This window comes from Canis lupus, chromosome 28 (genome assembly GCF_011100685.1).
Source record: "Canis lupus familiaris isolate Mischka breed German Shepherd chromosome 28, alternate assembly UU_Cfam_GSD_1.0, whole genome shotgun sequence".
In the NCBI taxonomy this organism is placed as follows: domain Eukaryota; kingdom Metazoa; phylum Chordata; class Mammalia; order Carnivora; family Canidae; genus Canis; species Canis lupus.
Window position 1 is genome coordinate 33,738,626 of NC_049249.1, and position 17,971 is coordinate 33,756,596.

Below are 17,971 nucleotides of genomic sequence, written 5' to 3' on the forward strand. Positions count from 1 at the left end.
CAAAGAAGAAAAGGAGGTGAGGAGAGATTTTTTGGAAATGATTCCTTGAATGATCCCAAACTAATGGAACTCCATTCCTGGATGTCTCTGCATAGACGTGTATGTTCATGAACATGTGAGTACTCAGTTATTGTGCATCTAGGAATTAGCCTTGCCCAAAGAGAGATCTGGCCTTTGTCCTGGGCTCCTGGGAAGTGACCTCCACACCCTTGGAATGTCCTGCCTGATTAGAGTGTGTTTATGTGGAAGCCCTGGGCCACAGCAGATGATCTGACATGATTGATGGTGGGTACTTTCTTTGGGCCACATGTCATCAGCTTAGCTCTAGAGAGACTGCAGATTGAGGTCAGCCATGAGCCACCAACCAGGTCTACACCTCCCAGATCCTATAAAAGCACTCGGCACAGGGGCACCTGGGTAGTTCAGTGGTTAAGCGTCTGCCTTCGGCTCAGGTCGTGATCCCGGGGTCCTGGGGGACCTTCCCTGCAGGGAGCCTGCTTCTCCCTCTGCCTGTGTCTCTGCCTCTCTCTCTGTGTGTCTCTCATGAATAAATAAAATCTTAAAAAAAAGAAAGTACTCAGCACCAAGGCTCAGGTGAGCTTCAGCAAAATTTTGTCTATTATTCACGTTGCTGCCAGGAAAAGTCCATGACTCCACTGGGAGAGGACATCTGGGCACTTCGTGCCTGGAGCTCTCCTGGACTCTGCTCCACGTACCTCCTTTCTTGGCTGTTTTTAATCTGTGTTCTTTTCCTGTAATAAACCACGACTGTGACTGTAATAGCTGTCGATGTGGTCCTTCTGGGGTCCTTCTGGGGAACAGTCAAACCCTAGGGTCTCTGGGATCATGAGGGACTCTTGACTTTTCCTGCCCTTCCAGCAGGCAAAACTCACAAAAAAGCAACATTTGCAAAACTGGTAAGTTGAGCTTCACCAAAAGGGATGATCTTGCTAATCGACTCCTCCAGCTACGTTCACATAAAGCAAACAGAAATAGGATAGGGGGTGCCTGGGTGGCTCAGTTGGTTGAGTGACCGACTCTCTTGGTTTTGGCTCAGACCATGATCTCAGGGTCTTGAGATCAAGCCCCAGTCAGGCACCATGCTCAGTGGGGATCTGCTGGAGATTCTCCCTCTCCCTCTGCTTGTCCCCCACCTTGTACACACTCACATACTCGCTCTCTTTCAAATAAATAAGTAAAATCTTAAAAAAAAAAAAAAAGTAGTAGGACGGTCATAGTCCACCAATTATATGGGAGAGAAGAGAACGTCTGCAGAAGGACGCCTACCCCATGGGTGTTTGGAGTAGCACCGCCGTTCCCAAACTATGTGCCACACAGGAAACATCAGGCGGCCACTGATGAGGAAATCACAAGAATTTGACATAATATAAGAAATACTTCTGTGGCAATATTAAGTTGAAAAATCAGGATTCAGGACTGTATACAGAAGAGAAGTCTGAGGTGTTTTGTTTTATTTAAAAAAAAAATGAGGCGACAAGGTATTCGATTAAATTAAAAGATCTAAGTCTTAGGAAGGTGCAGGTGGAGCTGCAGGAGGACCGTGTCAGCGACCTCTTCAGGCACAGATGGTGGACACAGTGAAGCCAAGCGGCTTTGTCCAGGGCTCTGTCCAGATCCACTTCTTGCTTATGCAAGTGCAAGGTCAAGAGGCCACACGTTGTCTTGTAGTGGGAGGCAGGATCCCACTGCCCTTGGGCCCCCCTGCGAGAGGGCTCTCCGCCTACTGCTCACTCCACCTTTGCGGCAACAGCCAGTTCTGAGCAGGCTTTAAGCTAACCTGAAAGCCCTCACCCTCAACTTGCTAATTAATACCCCATGGGACACCCTTGACCAATGGGGTCAGGAGCTAGCCAATATTTCCCATTTTGCTGGGTGGGACAGTTCTAAGACACATTCCACAGGATGCTCAGAAAGTCTGCAGATGGGGCAACCAGCTGCCTTTCACAGTGGCCAACTCAATATGTGGTTTTGCACAGACTCCATCCTCCTGGGTACTGCCCAACCCAACTCTGCTCCTCACGATCTCATTCCCAACAGTGCTAAGACAGTGTCTGCTTCGATTTGCTTCTCCTCTTTGAATGCAAGGCTCTGGGTATACAGAGGACCAATCTGCAAGGAACACAAAAGCCTCTGGGGCAGAAGGGTTCAGAACTCTGATGCCTGTACCCAGAGCTCCAGGTGCAGGAAATGTGGGGCTAAACTAAGACGCCAAGACAGAGTGATTCAGATGACCTAATACATGTTTCTCAGCTACATTTGGTCCTCACGCACAGTTCCCGAAAATGCTTCCGAGGCAGAAAGGGGAAATCAGTGACTTATTATCAATGAAGGCAATTGTTGGACCCTACCCAAGGGTGGGGCTGGTTGAAGGAGGACCAACCATGTGATTCGAGGGTCGGAATGATCAGTGCCCCCCACCCCAGGGGACGGGAGGGGGGAGAGTGGCTGGAGGTTGAATCAGCCAATAGCCCATGGCTTAGCCAATCATGACTACATAAAGCCTCCATCAAAACCCAAGAGGGCAGGTTTTGGCCCTTTTTCTTTAGAGAGCTTCCCTGCTTGGGGAACTGGAACGCTTCCACATGCCACCAAGCCAGGCCCAGAACCCCATGAGGCGAGAATTTCCTGTGTTCAGGACATCACCCTATGGATTTCTTTACCTAGCCATGGATTCATATCCCTTATTATATCCTTTATTTTTAAAAGACTATTTAGTTACTTATTTGAGAAAGAGAGAGCACAAGCAGGGGACGGGGCAGAGGGAGAGGGAGAAACAGACTTCCCCCTTGAGTAGGGGGCCTGATGTGGGGCTCGATCCCAGGACCCTGACATCATGACCCGAGCCAAAGGCAGATGTTCAACCAACCGAGCCACCCCCTTATTTTAGCCTATAATAGACTGTTAAGCCTAACTGTTTCTCTGAGTTTCACATGCTGTTCTAGCAAATTAACCTAATGTAAGGAGGAGGTCATGGGAACCTCCGATCTGTACTGGTGGGTTAGGAGTACAGGTAACAGCCTGGTGCTTGCACCTGGTATCTGAAGGGGGGCAGAGGCAGCCTTATAGGACTGAGCCCTTAGTCTTATGCTACCTCCAGGTGGTAGTCTGATGCTACCTCCAGGTGGACAGTGTCAAAACTGAGTTGAATTTGTGGATGCCCTGCTGGTGTCTGAGAATGGCTTGGTGTGGTAGGAGGGACCCCCCCCCCCATCTTGGAATTGGTTCTGGTTCATTGACATGAACCTAAAAGAACTGGTGTCAATGAAGATGCTTCCTAGTACAATGGGTATGAAACACACCAAGGGCTCTTGGAAGGAATGCACGGGAGGGACAGGGCTGGGTGGGGGGCGCACAAAGTACCGGGCCGGCATGGGAGTGTTAGTTCTATAAAGCACTGTGAGCTATAACAACAGGACACCCAGAGCACAACCCTGAAATACAGTGTGTCCAGGACCCTGGAGCTGGGACCCATGGCAGAGACAAGAAGATCTTAAGACCAAACCACCCCGGTACAGTGATTGCACTAGGGATGATAGCCGACCAGGGAGGTGTAAACCAGGGGTCACCTTGCATCTGGCCTTAGAACCAAGCACGGGGTCCCACATGTCCCTAGGCAGAGAGTGGACAGCGAGGATGTCACAAGAGTGGACAAGAAGGGCCAGTGCCCAATGGCAACACCCCATGGCAGCATGTGGCAGCTGTCCGGCACTGGCCACCTAATGTCCAGGTCCCCTCGTCTAGCATTGACCCTGGAATGGTTGCCTTTGGATTAAATAAATCCCAGGTGTTCTGATCCTGCGAGGGGAGGGGTAATTCAACATGAACGAGTTGTTAGCAGGATCAAGAAGAAAGCCAAAAAGTGATATCACCATATTTGTACTTCAAGGAGACACAGCAAAATCTGGGCAGCAGCTGTGCGGGCAGCTGGCCCAACACTATTTCTGTTCTCTCCTCCTTGGCCACAGGGTCTGCTCTCACCTGCCCTCCTCTGCATCCAGGCCGGGGCATCAGTGAGGATGCCTTGGGCTGCAAAACAGAAACCCCCAACTCAAATTGGCTTAAATAATCATAATTCGTTATCTCACAAAACGGAGCCCCAGAGCGGCCTGTGCCTGCCCCCTCCCTTCCCCTCCCCCAGGCAGGCCGACGAGATGCAAGGCTCACAGGAAGAAGGGGCCATCTTCTTCCCTGGAGGCTCCTTCTGGAGAGAAAGGATATCTTTCTTCCCAGCAGCCACCCCTCCCCTCATCAACTCCTCTCATGTCTTGTTGCTTCAAAACCAGGCACAGGCCGGGACACTGGGCGACGTGACCAGGCCTGGTTTGGGGGGACCTGGGGCTGTTCTGGGGTCAGGGTTAGTCACCTTCATTTTACTCACGTTGGAGCAGAGGCCAGGGATAATATACTGAGCAAATGTAAGGCTGGGTTAGCAAAGGAGAAGGAAGAAACCAGCTGCCAGACACGCAGCCGTGACCCCCTGTCCCTGTAGGACATAAGGCCACAGCACTGGGTCGGTGTCCTAGTACCGCAGAGTGGTGGCTTAAAACAAGAGAAATGTACTCTGCCATGGTTCCGGAGGCCTCAAGTCCAAAGTCACAGTGTCAGCTGGGCCATGCTTGCCCTAGAGGCTCTAGAGGAGGAGCTTTCTTTGCCTCTTCCAGCTTCTGGTGGCGGCTGGCCGTCCTTGGCGTCCCTTGGCTTGTAGATGAATCATTCTGGTCTCTGCCTCTGCCTTTGCTGAGCCTTCTCCCCTGCATGTCTGTGACCCTGATCCAACATCTCCCCCTCGGGACGCCTGGGTGGCTCAGCGGTTGAATGTCTACCTTCGACCCAGGGCATGATCCTGGAGACCCGGGATGGAGTCCCACATCGGGTTCCCTGCATGGAGCCTGCTTCTCTCTCTGCCTGTATCTCTCTGCTTCTCTCTCTCTCTCTCTCTCTCTCTCTCATGAATAAATAAATAAAATCTTAAAAAAATATCTCCCCCTCATAGAACACTAGTCATACTGGATTCAGGGTTCCCCCCCCCCCACCAATCTAGCTTGACGTCATCTTGACTTGATTACACGTGCAAAAACCCTATTTGCAAATAAAGTCACATTTGTAGGTTCCAGATGGGAGGATCACTACTCAACCCACTACAAACCCCAAGGGGAAGAAGAGATCCTATGAATCCCATGCCCAGAGCAGGTCTGGTTTCTAGTTGGGCCTGGTTTCTACTTGAGGCTGTCTTATAGAAAGTAAAACGTGGGCATAGCTCATCCTTCTCCTGTGGAGGTGCGTCCTAGCAACATAGCACATGGGGCCTCTCCTCCAAGGCCGCTTGCACCCACAAGAGGAGAAGATCGCAGGGCCCTTTCTCCCTTCCCTGTGCCTGGATTTGCCCTGCACCGTCTACTGCTTAAATCTAACTCCATGCACAAGGATGGCAACGAGCATCCTGTCGGCTACATGTCAGAGGGGCTTTGCTTCACGTTCCCTTTGACTCCAGTGCCCTCAGCCTTCACATTCTGTCAGGCTCCGCGAGGGCAGCCCCTCAGGACCTGAAACTTGGCAGCAGCAGCAGCTGAAGCCTTCCTGAGGCAAAGCTGTAAGGCAGGCACAATCCAGCTAGAAAGTTCTCGGTTGTTCCATTCTGTAGGTGTTTTCCCATCTCTGCCCAGGCTCCAGAATCTATTAGCAAGTTGCTTAGCTTCACATCCTCTGTATCTCTCTCTAAATGGAGAGGCATGTACAGCAGGAGAGAATGGGGTAAGCAGCCTGTCCCCAAGCCTAATGCACAGAACATGCTCAGTCCTGTCAATCGTGAGCTATTAATGCTGTTGCACAGAGCAGGAACTAACGCAGCGGCCAGAACTCACAGGGTCTGACATGCCTGGCTTAGAGCATGGCTTGTCTCAGGGAGGGCTGTACTCTAAATGAATAAAGACTTGAACTGGTGCCATTTCCAGTTGCCAGGGGGCCTTAAGTGGAGGCAGCAGGCCTCTGGTTGGGAAGAGGAAAGTGAGGGTCTACGCCCAAGAAAGCCCTTCCAGGAGGGAACTATCGGTCTGGGCTTCAGGCACCAGGTGGCACCTGCCCATTCCAGCTCAGCACGGAGAGCTCAGGGCCCAACAGCATCTGTCACTCAAAGCCTCAACTCTGATGGGATGAGGCTGCTAGTGCAACTCTGCCTTGGACAGAAAGGCCCAGAAACTGAGGAGAGAGCCCATGGTGGCTTTATTACCTCTGGCAGGGAGACCCCACCTCATGGCCTAACTGCTCCTCCCCATTCACTTCCCGCATCTAACTCCCCACTGTGGCTGGTAAGTTAGATGCCAGATACTTTCAAGCTGGCGTAGGCGGTGGTGGTTCAGGCCTGGAACCACCCAAGGCAGTTGGGAAGAAAAAGGGCCAAGGTGAGCAAGAGAGTCAGGGAGGGACTCTGAGCAAAGATCTGGCCAGAGAAACAAGCATCATGATTATCATCATCATCATCATCACCACCACCATCACCATCATCATCACCACTATTACAATCATCATTATCATCATCATCACCAGCATCCATCACCATCATCACCATCACCATCGTCATCATCACTCCTGTGATCACTATCATCACCATCGCCATCAACACCATCATCATCATCATTGCCATCAATGACTGCTGAATGTTTTACCAGGGATTAGGCACTGTTCTTTATATCTATTATTTAATTTAATCCCCAAAACAACCCTGTGAGGTCAGCTTTATCATCCCCATTTTACAGATGAGGAAACTCAGGTTCCAAGGCAGTAAATCAACTTTCCAAAGTCACCAGGCAGAGAGGAGCAGTCCAGAACTTGGAGCCATATTTGCCTGACTCCAGAGCATATGGTCTGAACCCTTATGCCTTACTGCCATCTGAAGATCCATCAGTAACTACAGGAGCAGATGGGTCAGAAACTGATGATTATTCAGAAGATTCTAGAAGTGTCTATGGTGCTTCTTGGCTGCACACCAGCTTCCCGAAGTATGGGAGCTTCAGGCTGGTGCAGGGGTTCTGTTTCTGGGCAACAGGCACACAGGCACAATTTTACATCTTCCAAGTAAAATGAGGCCACTGTGAGCCCCATTTCATCACCACCAACCCGCACCCAAGCAAAATGGAAATACACCTCCAATAAGCCATGAAAAAGAATGAAGATCTTGTCTGAACGTCTTGCCTTGAGGGAGAATTAAATCACAGGACACTCAAGATCTCTTTAAAATGTTCTCTCCTGGCCACCTGGGTGGCTCAATGGTTGAGCATCTGCCTTCGGCTCAGGTCGTGATTCTGGGATCTGGGATCGAGTCCCACATTGGGCTCCTGAGAAGAGCCTGCTTCTCCCTCTGCCTATGTCTCTGCTTCTCTCTCTCTCTCTCTCTCTCTCTCTCTCTCTCTCTCTCTCATTCTCTCTGTCTCTCATGAATAAATACATAATTCTTTAAAAAATAAAATAAAACAAAATGTTCTCTCCTCAAATCTCACGCACAGTGGCAATTCCCTTCCCCTTCCTCCCATACTCTCCCCCACCCCCCCGGTTCTCGCCCGGACCTGATCTTCTCTCTTCCTTGGTGGCCACTCATCAGCTCCCTTCCCCTTGGCTTCTTCTGCAGCGTCTGACCCCTTCCCCTCATCCACCAGGCAGCAAGTGCCACGAGCCAAGGCTGTTCCCTGGAAAGTGGGTGGGGAAGGGTGTGAATCTCACATCTTTTGTCATCTCAACCAGGAGGGAATGGACGCTCTGAGAGGTCAAGGGCAGCGAGAGGGAGCAAAGTGGGATCTCTTCCAAACTGGAAGCACCAGCAATGCCCCCTCTCCGGGCCTTGGCCTCCCTGGCAAACTCTGAGGGAGTCCAGGTGGCCCGCAGTGCCTCTCCTGGTAACTCAGGCATGGGTGGGGAGTGGCGGTGGTGCTAACATGGCCTTGGGTTCCGGACCGGCTCCACACTCTGGAAAGCCCTGGTACCCCCATGGCCTCAGAGTGGGGAGTTTCGGGGAGAAGGCGCTGAACCGGAAGCCGAGGTGCCTCGACTCTCGCTCTGGTACCAAGCATCATCTCTGATGTTCTGCAGCTCTGAGTTCGCTCCATCCCACCTTCTGGAAGCCAGTGTGCTTCTCCAGCGTGGAGCCCTGTTACAAGGGCAAAACCAAACATGAAAATCCTGGTATTGCGAAGGGAAACCCCACGGGAGCTGAGCTGAGCTCTTCGTGTACTTCCAGGAACCACATATGTGTCCTCAAGAAAGAACTCCACTTTTCCACAAAGTCTCCTGACAGTTTCTTGAAGCTAAAATTCACACTGAGTTTTTTCCTCCAAGCATCCTGGCTGCATGTCTGAGAAGGGAAACAAGGTTTTTAAAAGAAATAGCTTCGGGCAATACTTTTCACATCTCAGAGCTCTGTTTTTGAACATGCAGGTTTTAATCTTTCTAAACGTAAAGCTCAGACTTCAGAAAAGATGAGGGGAGATCGAACTGGAAGAGCCAGGAGCCAGGTTCAAAGGTGCCCTTTGCCCACAGCCATCAATCATGACCTGTAAGCCCGTCCACCCCTTGCATTTCTGCAACTGGATGGGGAGGAGGTTCCGAGGGGGTGGGGCTGCCTCGCCTTCCTTTTCATAGAATTAAGATTTCATTGTTCCTAGCTTGAAGAGGTGTAAACACAAAAATACCACCAAGAAAATTAATCTCCAGAAAAATCTCAGTACTTGCAAGAGGTTTATATCCACCCCACCCCCTACCCTGAGGTCAGTGTTTCTCACACTCTTCAGGTACACACACATCCCTTAAAGATCTTTTTTAAATGTCTATTCTGATTCAGGAGGCTGGGCCGGGCCTGAGCGTCTCTATTTCTAACACGTTCCTGGGTGTTCCTGCTGAGCTGGGATCACACTTTCAGTAGCAAGGGCTCAGACAATAAAAAGTACCTCATTATGTCACAAAGCATGAGGCCCTGAAAGATGCAGGGCAGGTTGCAGGCAGTGATCATGTCAACCTGCTTGGTCAGTGTCTGCGATTCTCCTGAGCCCACGATGGCTGCAAATGGCAGGTCCTCACATGAGTGACCCCAGACACTGGCAGGTGGCAGAAAGGGGCTCCTTTCCAGGGTCTGTCTGTTCCTTTTACCAGGAAGGGAACAATGCCTCAGAAGCCTCCCAGGAGACCTCCCCAAGTATCTCAGTGGCCAGCACTCTGTCTCGTGGCCACCTGGGCTGCAAGGGAGTCTGGGAGAATGTGCATCTGGCAAAAGGGAAAGCAGTTATCATGACAGACCCTTTCAGGAAGCAAGAAAGGGGAATTGCCGCTGGCTGACGGACCAGCAACGTCTGTCAAGGCCATCTTTCAAGTGACCGATGGCACCCCTCTCTTCTGTCTACTGAGGGCCAATGGGAATGGAGGGGGTAGTGGCGGGTTTCAACATGGAACAGGCAGGACAATGGGAGGCACCCCTTAACTGGGACGCAGGTGGGACGCAGCCCAAGTGTTCCTCATTGGGGGACGCAGGTGGGACGCAGCCCAGGTGTCCCTCATTGGGGGACGCGGCTTGGACGCAGCCCAGGTGTCCCTCATTGGGGGACACAGGTGGGATGCAGCCCAGGTGCCCCTCATTGGGGGGGATGCAGGTGGGATGCAGCCCAGGTGTTCCTCATTGAGGTGACGCAGGCAGGACGCAGCCCAGGTGTTCCTCATTGGGGTACACAGGCGGGATGCAGCCCAGGTGCCCTTTATTGGGGGAGACACAGGTGGGACGCAGCCCAGGTGTCTCCACAGCCAAAGCAGAGCACCAGCCCTGCCAACCCAGCTCGTCAGACGGCCCGGAGCCAATGCTGACGACACCCCCGACTCCCTTGTCCTTCTCTAGGAGCAAACACGTGGTGTCTCCTGGTAGCCTGGACACTACAGGAGGGACATAAGGCTGAGAACCTGTCCCCTGAGCCAGCCGTGAGCCGAGCCGCTTAAGCCCGTCCTGCAGCCCCACGGAGCACTAAGCGCCGGGCACCAGGGTGTCACATTTTCCAGGAGCCGTATGCTGCCCCCTGAACGAGGGCTACCACGGCGATGCTTTCGCCCTGGGTCGGCCTCCAGGAAGGTTGGCAACGGGATGCATGCATCCACGCGGAGGCCACACAGCCGCGGGGGCAGGGCCCTGGGGCTGGAGGGCAGGCGGGCCCAGGGCATCTCCCCTGTTGGCGCTTCGGCGGGCTTGCACCTGCTGGGCTACATGGCAGCTCCTGCTGAGGCACGGCAGAAGGGGCCCAAGTGGGAGTCAGACCCGGATTCCAATCCTGCCTCGGCCACGGACTTGCGTGCGGCCTCGTGCAAGCTACCGATCTGTCGCAGCCTCAACTGCTCCACTCCAAATGGGGGAAGAGCGAGGCATCGCCCCTGATACACAAGATTGTTGGGATAAAAAGCAGGCCATGCATGTGCAGGGCTGGGCCTGGTGCCTGGTGTAGAGCACGAGGAGCCGCATCTGGGGTGGTGTAGACGCCGCGCCTACGGAGAGGCCATCTGAATGTGACTTTCATCAGCCCCGAAAGGGCAGACTCGAGATAAAAGTCAGCGCGGAAGCCCACGCACGGGTGGGCCCTGAGGACTCCTGCCCCCACCCTGGGGCCGCACGAGTGTGCACCAGGGCCAGGGATGGCGGGGCCTGCCCTCCCCCAGAACCACTGGGAGACTGGGGAGCTGAAGGGGGGCTGGCGCCCTCCCCTCCCGGGCACAGCTGCTGGGCACATCACCCTGCTGCTGCCTCGGCTACAAAGTCCCTCGGGCCCAGCTCACCCTGAAAACACGGCCCCCACCGACGGGGCCGGGGGACCCACAGGCGCCGCCGGGTCCTCCTCCTTCCCTGGGAGGGCCACCTACCCTTGCTTCGGGGCCTCTGCTCAGACCCGCCCTGACGTTCTCGGAGATTCCCTGGAACCAGCCCCATGAAGGAGTTTCCAAGCCAGGAGGTCCCTCTGCAGCAGGGGCACGCGTCTCTGATCCCAAGGCTACGGGGCCGCTGTTCACATGGGCCTTTCCTCGTTTCCAAGTCCTCGGGGGTCCCTCCACTGCTACCTAAGAAGCATGTGTGCGTCACTAGCTTTTCTCTCTCTTCTTCCAGCGTTTAAAGCTGACACCGGATTTTAGAGGTGGGGTAGGAAGCAGCAGCGCACGTGTCTCCACAACACGAGTGCGCAGTGGATCTGGAAGACAGGACAGAGGAGCCTGTGCTTCTCCCTGAAGCATCTATCGTCTCCATGGTGGGTGTCTCTTTCCTGGGGCTCCCGTAACAAAGTACCTCAGACTGAGGTACTTAAACAACAGACAGGCATTGGGTCGCAGATCCAGAGGCTAGAAGTCCAGCATGGGGGTGTCGGCAGGCCTGGCTCCCCGCAAAGGCTCTTCGGGAGCATCCTGCTGCAGCCTCGGGTGGCCGCCAGCAATTACTGGTGTCCCTTGGCTGGCAGCGGGAGCCCTCTGGTCTCGGCCTCCACTGTCACATGGTGTTCCCCCCTCATGTCTGCAATGCAGAGTCTCTTCCCTTCTTCTTCTAAGGACACCAGTCATATTGGATTTATAAGGCCCCACCGGACTCCAGTGTGACCTCATCGTAATTGATATCTGCAACAACCCTATTTCAAATTATGTCACGTTTTGAGGTAGTAGTGATATGGGAAACAAAAGTAAAAAGAAAAATTAAATTTTGGGCACCTGGGTGGCTCAGTCAGCTAAATATCTGCCTTCAGCTCAGGTCATGATCTCAGGGTCCTGGGATCGAGCCCCACATCGGGCTCCCTGCTCAGCGGCGAGTCTGCTTCTCCCTCTCCCTCTGCCTCCCACTGCTCCACCTGCTTGTGCCGTCTCTCTCTCTCTCTCTCTCTCTCTCTCTCTGTCTCTCTCTCTCTCTGTGTCTCTCTCTCTCTTTCTGTCTCACATGAATAAATAAAATCTTTAAAAAGAAAAATTACATTTCCTCACTACCTATAACCCACTGATAAGCCCTTAAAACAAGCAGAGTGACCGTCTACCCGGAAGTCAGCTGCCTCAATGTTAATACTTTGCTAGGAGCAAAAGGCAATCTTAGTCTGACTCCCAGGATCCTGTAAGTCTACTTTAACATGTCAAAATTCCTTTGGAAACTTCCTTTATCTCTACCCCCCGAGATAGATGTTGACGATCATCCCCCAAGCATATGACTCACCAATATATATCTGAAGGGTCTCATGATAAAGGTTTTATTAAACAGTAATAAAGAGCTTTTTCCCAACAATAGCTGGCCCCCTCACATCCTGGAAACCTTGCTTCCCAACTCCTTTGAGACTTGTACTATCCTTAATGCTCTCTCAACTCCACTCTTCATGACCCCAGGGCAGCTCTTTCTGCTCATAGGTCCCGTCCCCATGCTTTAATAAATCCACCTTTTTGAAAAAAAAAAACCACCTTTTTGCACCAAAGACATCTCAAGAATTCTTTCTTGGCCATTGGCTTGGAACCCTAGTGTCCTTCCCCTACATCTGTAGGGGTCAGGACCTCAACCTGTCTTTCTGGTGGACACATTTCAACTCATAACTGATTAATTTTAAAACATCATCTTAATGTTTCACCCAATGTGGATAAATGAGGGGCTAAAACATAAAATTTGCAAGAGCTATAATGAAGGCCCTTGCGCCTGCAGCAGGCTGGACCCTAGATGACCTTCACCCTCCTCTGCCTTTGGGGTGCTTGGGGGAAAGAGCCCTTATCTTGAGCAAGCCACTTCCCCTCTCTGAGCATCATCTGAGATAAGGATGAGGGAACCCAATACAAACCTAGAAGCAGCAGGTATGACGGCTCACAAGCCCACATGTGCATGGACCTTTATGAGGGTGTTGGGGAAATTTGCAAGAATTTGAAATAGAAAGGTGACTAGTGCACCCCACCAAAGTCATCTGATTTTCTAGGGGTCTGTACCTCTCATTGTCTGAGCCAACTGACTACTCTGCAAGTTACAGAGAACTTAGAACAATACAAATGGTTCTTGTCCCTAGAAGAGCAAATGAGTTTTATCTGTAAGAATGCAATTGACTGTTGCCCTGTGGCCTTTGGTCAGTTTTGTACCTCTTTCTACATTCACTTCAGTATTCCCGATTACTTCTATATTCGTGGATTCTCTGAATTTATCTTTGAACTCTTTGTAACATACTAGTGGTTTCCTCATTAAGTGATGAGTTAAACTTGCCTGTATTCACTTCACATTTTTCTGAGACTCATGATTTTAACATTTACTAAAGGATCTTTTGAACAGTAAAGATGTGAATGTACGAGTTCCTGGAAAGTGGAGCAGTGTATGGCCACAAATGATGACAACAACAACAACAATAATATCAGGATGTGATACCCCAGGGATCTCTGCGGACTCAAGCACAACCTTAGAATGATCAGCAAGAGGCAAATCTTCAGAAGGCCAGCAGGCTGCAAGGAAGGCCAGACGCTCTCTTGGGCTGTATTTCAGGCCCACAAAGTACAGAGAAAAATAACAAGCAGGATCATAAAAACGTCACCGCTGGCTGTATGGCTGGGGCATGCGTGTGCCAATGGACTGAAGCCAGGTTGCCGAGACATTGCTGACAGCCCCAGTGAGTGGAGGTCCAGGGCCAAGGCCATGGTGGGACTGTTGAGAGTGGTTACGCCATCTACACAGGCAAGCACCAACTGCCTTGGTGCTGGAGGGAAGGGGAGACAGAGCCCCTGCTGCCCCATGGAAGAGAAGAGTCTGTGCCCTCGGTGACTCTGAGAAGGTATTTCTGACTCCAGAGCTGGAGCTAGGGCAGAATTTCCTTTGTGAAATTCTAATTAAAGAAGCCCATTGTGGAATGCCTATCATGGGATGCCTGCGTGGCTCAGTCGGTTAAGCATTTGACTCTTGATTCCAGCTCAGGTCATGATCTCGGGTCCTAGGATCAAGCCCCACGTCGGTCTCCCCATGTTCAGCAGGGAGTCTGCTTGAGGACTTTCTCTCTCCTTCTGCCCCTGCCCTTCCCTCTGCTCATACATGTTCTCTCTCTCTCCCTCTCTCTCCCTCTCTCTCTCTCTCTCAAATAAATAAATCTTTAAAAATAAAAATTAAAAAAGAAGCCCCCCCCAAAAAAAATAAAAAAAATTTAAAAAGAAGCCCATTGTCCTGGTCACCTGCTGCTGCTTCCACCTGGGGCCATCTCGCAACACTTCACAGCTTGGCACAGGATATGTGAGTCCTGCAAGGTTGGAATGTCAAGAACCCTTCATCCACGATGTGGTGCAAAGAACCAAAGTTTGGGCATGAGGTGGACCTGGGCTCAAATCCCGACTCTTTCCTACCTGCTGCATGACCTCCAGGGAGGTACCCAATTCAGTTTCCTCGGTCCATATAAGGAGAATAACAATCGTGTGCAACTAGTGGGTTGGGGGGATTACCTGGGAACACAGGAAACCTGCTGAAAATAGTCTCTGGTACAGAGCAGAGTCTACCTGAATCCTGGCTCCCGAACTGCTCCTCCGTGTGTGGCGGAAACAGGTCTGACACTGGCTCTGAACGCACGAACCAAGATCTGTAGTGTTTTACTTCCAGCTCCGACACCGGCTCACTCACTTCTGTTCTCCGGGTCTTTAAAATAAGGGGACTGAGCCAGTGTATGAAATCCAAACCCTCGACCCTCGACAAACCCTTGCCATTTTGCAGGAATTGGACCACAGAGCTGCTTTCCTAAGAAATGACTAGGAAGTTTCGGCAAAACGCTCCAGCACTCTCCCACCCTCTCGACCCTCCTCAGACGGTTGCTCTGTGGCTGGACGAGAATTTCTGGATGCAGCAGAGCAAATCTGCAGATGACTGCTCAGAGTTATTTGCAGAATTTTCTCTAACCCCCACGCCCTTGCCCTCTGGAAAACAGACAGAGTCTCCGCCGCATTTCCAACATCCCGCCTCTGAAGGGAAGAAACGGCAATACTTCTTTGTCACGAAGATGCCTGGCGGTTCTCAGGCACCCGAAGCCGGAGTGTGAGCTCCGCAGAGCAGGTGCGGGGCCTCAGTGGCCCGAGAAGCCGGCCACCCGCAGGTCGGCGTGGGCAGCTGGGCCTATTATGGAAGGTGATGGAATGCTCTGGCCTGGAGAGCTCCCAGGGTCCACAAAGGAATTAGCCTCGCTGTTCTGGCCAAATGATTAATATTAAGTGAAAAACACTGCTGAGAATCAAGGAGAGCCAGGGTAAGATGTGTCCTGAAATAACTCCCAGGCTGCACTTCCAGTAGCTTCCCCCGCGAGCTTCTGGCAGCAGCACCGACTTCAGAGAGGACCCAGGGGGGCAATTTCTCTCCCTCCCCTACAAAGACCACACTTCTTCTGAAAGTCATTTTCCCCCTTGATGACTATTCCGAGTGTAAGCAGAGTTCCTATTTTCCTCTAAGATTATGCCTCCAGACTCTGAGCTGGGCTGATGTATATGCATCAGCAGCTAAACAGAGGCAACAAAAAACTGCTGATGTGGAAATCTGAAAGCACAAAACAGGTGTCTCTAGAACCAGCCCCACCAGAAGGTCCCCCTCAAGAACTCTTTCAAGTGCATTGGAAGGGATTCCATGAATTGTGAGCCACGTGTCTCCCTGCCTCGGAGGGGTGGGTACGGTCTGCACGGACCCTTCTCCAGGGCCCATGGAGGTCTGCAGTTCCAGCAGAGCAGGGGACGAGTCATGTTCACGTCCCCAAGAGCAGCTCTGGCCCTTGAGGTATGGCTTGTGCCCCCACCCACCTCCTCGATGCATGCCCCGTGCTGCTCGTGGAGCCAGCTGAGACCTGGCCTTTGTGGTTTCTACACACACACACACACACACACATACACCACTTCTGTGTGGCACCTGTATGCGTAACAGAGGCATCAAGGGAGTGTCCGGTGCCTGTTCACAATAGGCTGCCTTCGCTGGGCACATGGACTACCTTTCCTGACTCCTCTTGAGGTTGGGTTTGGCCATGTGACCTGGCTTCTAGCCGATGGGAGCAGGAGGGACCGTGTCACCACCTATGCATTAAAAAGGAACAAATTGAGGTGCCTAGGAGGCTCAAGTGGTTAAGTTTCCCTTTGGCTCAGGTCATGATACGCTCAGGTCATGATACCAGGGTCCTGGGATCGAGCCCCAGAACAGGCTCCCTGCTCTGCGAGGAGTCTTCTCCCTCTCCTGCTCCCCCTGTCTGTGCTCTTTCTGTCTCTCTCTCAAATAAATAAATAAAGTCTTCAAAAAAAAAGGAACAACTGACCCAAGCTGTGTCAGGATGAACCTCAAAAACATTATGCTCAGTGAAAGAAGCCAGACACAGGAGACCATGTATTGGATGGTCTTATTCATAGGAATGTTCAGAATAGACAAACTGGTAGAGATGAAAAGCAAGTTAGGAATTACCCATGGAGGGACGCCTGGATGGTTCAGTGGTTGAGCGTCTGCCTCTGGCTCAGGGCCTGATCCTAGAGACCCGGGATCGAGTCCCACATCGGGCTCCCCGCATGGAGCCTGCTTCTCTCTCTGCCTGTGTCTCGGGCTCTCTCTCTCTCTGTGTCTTTCATGAGTAAATAAATAAAATTAAAAAAAAAAAAAAGGAATTACCCATGAAGCAGAAACACTAAGTGGGCACATAGGGTCTTAAGGGGGGAGTAGGTGATGAAAATGTCCTGAAGTTACTAAAATTCATTAAATTATACATCGAAATGCGCAAGTTTCATGACACATACAACTCACTTCAATGAAGTGGTTGAAGCAGAGACTGACCTGTAAAAGCCCCACACATGTTCCCTCCAGGTCCCCTCCTTTCCCGCTGACCAATGCGGATGAGGACCGAGAGGGACACAGGGGCCCTGGTCCCTGGGCGACTACAGGGAGGAGACCAGCCCCCAGGCCTTCCTGAGAGCAAGAAGTGAAACACGACTTTGTGCGGGTTTTGCTGTTAGAGCGGCCAGCTCACACCAGCCTGTGCAGATGGCTCCGTCCGAATCCCCTTCTGGGCCTCCGGCCACACGGCCACCGGAGCTGTTTCTCCCCCCAGAAACGCTTTCAGCTTCCGCACATCACTGGGCCTCTCTTCCCCTCCGCCCTTCCTCCTTCTGCCTCACCCCTACCTCGAGCAACTCCGGATTCTCTACTATGCAGAGAACAGCAGCCAGGAGACAACCAAACAGGACAGATGGGTTTCGGGGCAGCTGTGGAGACAGAAAAGAGGTGAGGGAATCGCAACCTTTTAGTGTCGGGGATGAGAGGCTGAGCTGTGGGGTGGGGCCAGGCCCTAGCAAACTCTGCAAGCACTCACTGGGGAGGGGGGCACGCACACACGGGGCTGGGCACACTGCTGCTTTTCCGGCTCTGGCATCCAAGCTTTTCTCCTTGTCCAGAACTAAGGCAGGCGGCATGAGGGCTGTAGGAACCAAATGCATCCTTTAAGTCAGAGAGGAGGAAAGGTGTTGGGGTGCCTGGGTGGTGCAGTTGGTGAAGCGTCTGACTCTTGCTTCTGGCTCAAGTCATGGTCTCAGGGTCGTGGGATGAGCCCTGCATCATGCTCTACACTGAGCCGGGAGTCTGCTTGGGGATCTCTCTCTCCCTCTCCCCCTACCCCCGCCCCTGCCCCTCCCACTTGCAAGTGCACATTGTGCACATGTGCGCTCTCTCTCTCTCTCTAAAAAAAAGAGGGAAAAGGTATTGAATATCAGCTTGGAAGAGATAGTGAAACAAGGAAATGCCTCCAAGTGTGCATATTATTTGCAACAAGCAAAATAATTTTTCAAGCATCATTGAAACCGTGGAGGAGAAAAATCCTGGAAAGTTCCTGTGGCAGAAGCAATGACAAATGGGAGCTAATTTCACAAGGCTGTTGTTATTCATTGAAGGTGTTCACAATTTGGGCATTTTCTGTGTTCAGCCCACGGAGGCTGCAGTCCTGCAAAACGCGCCCCTCCCCAC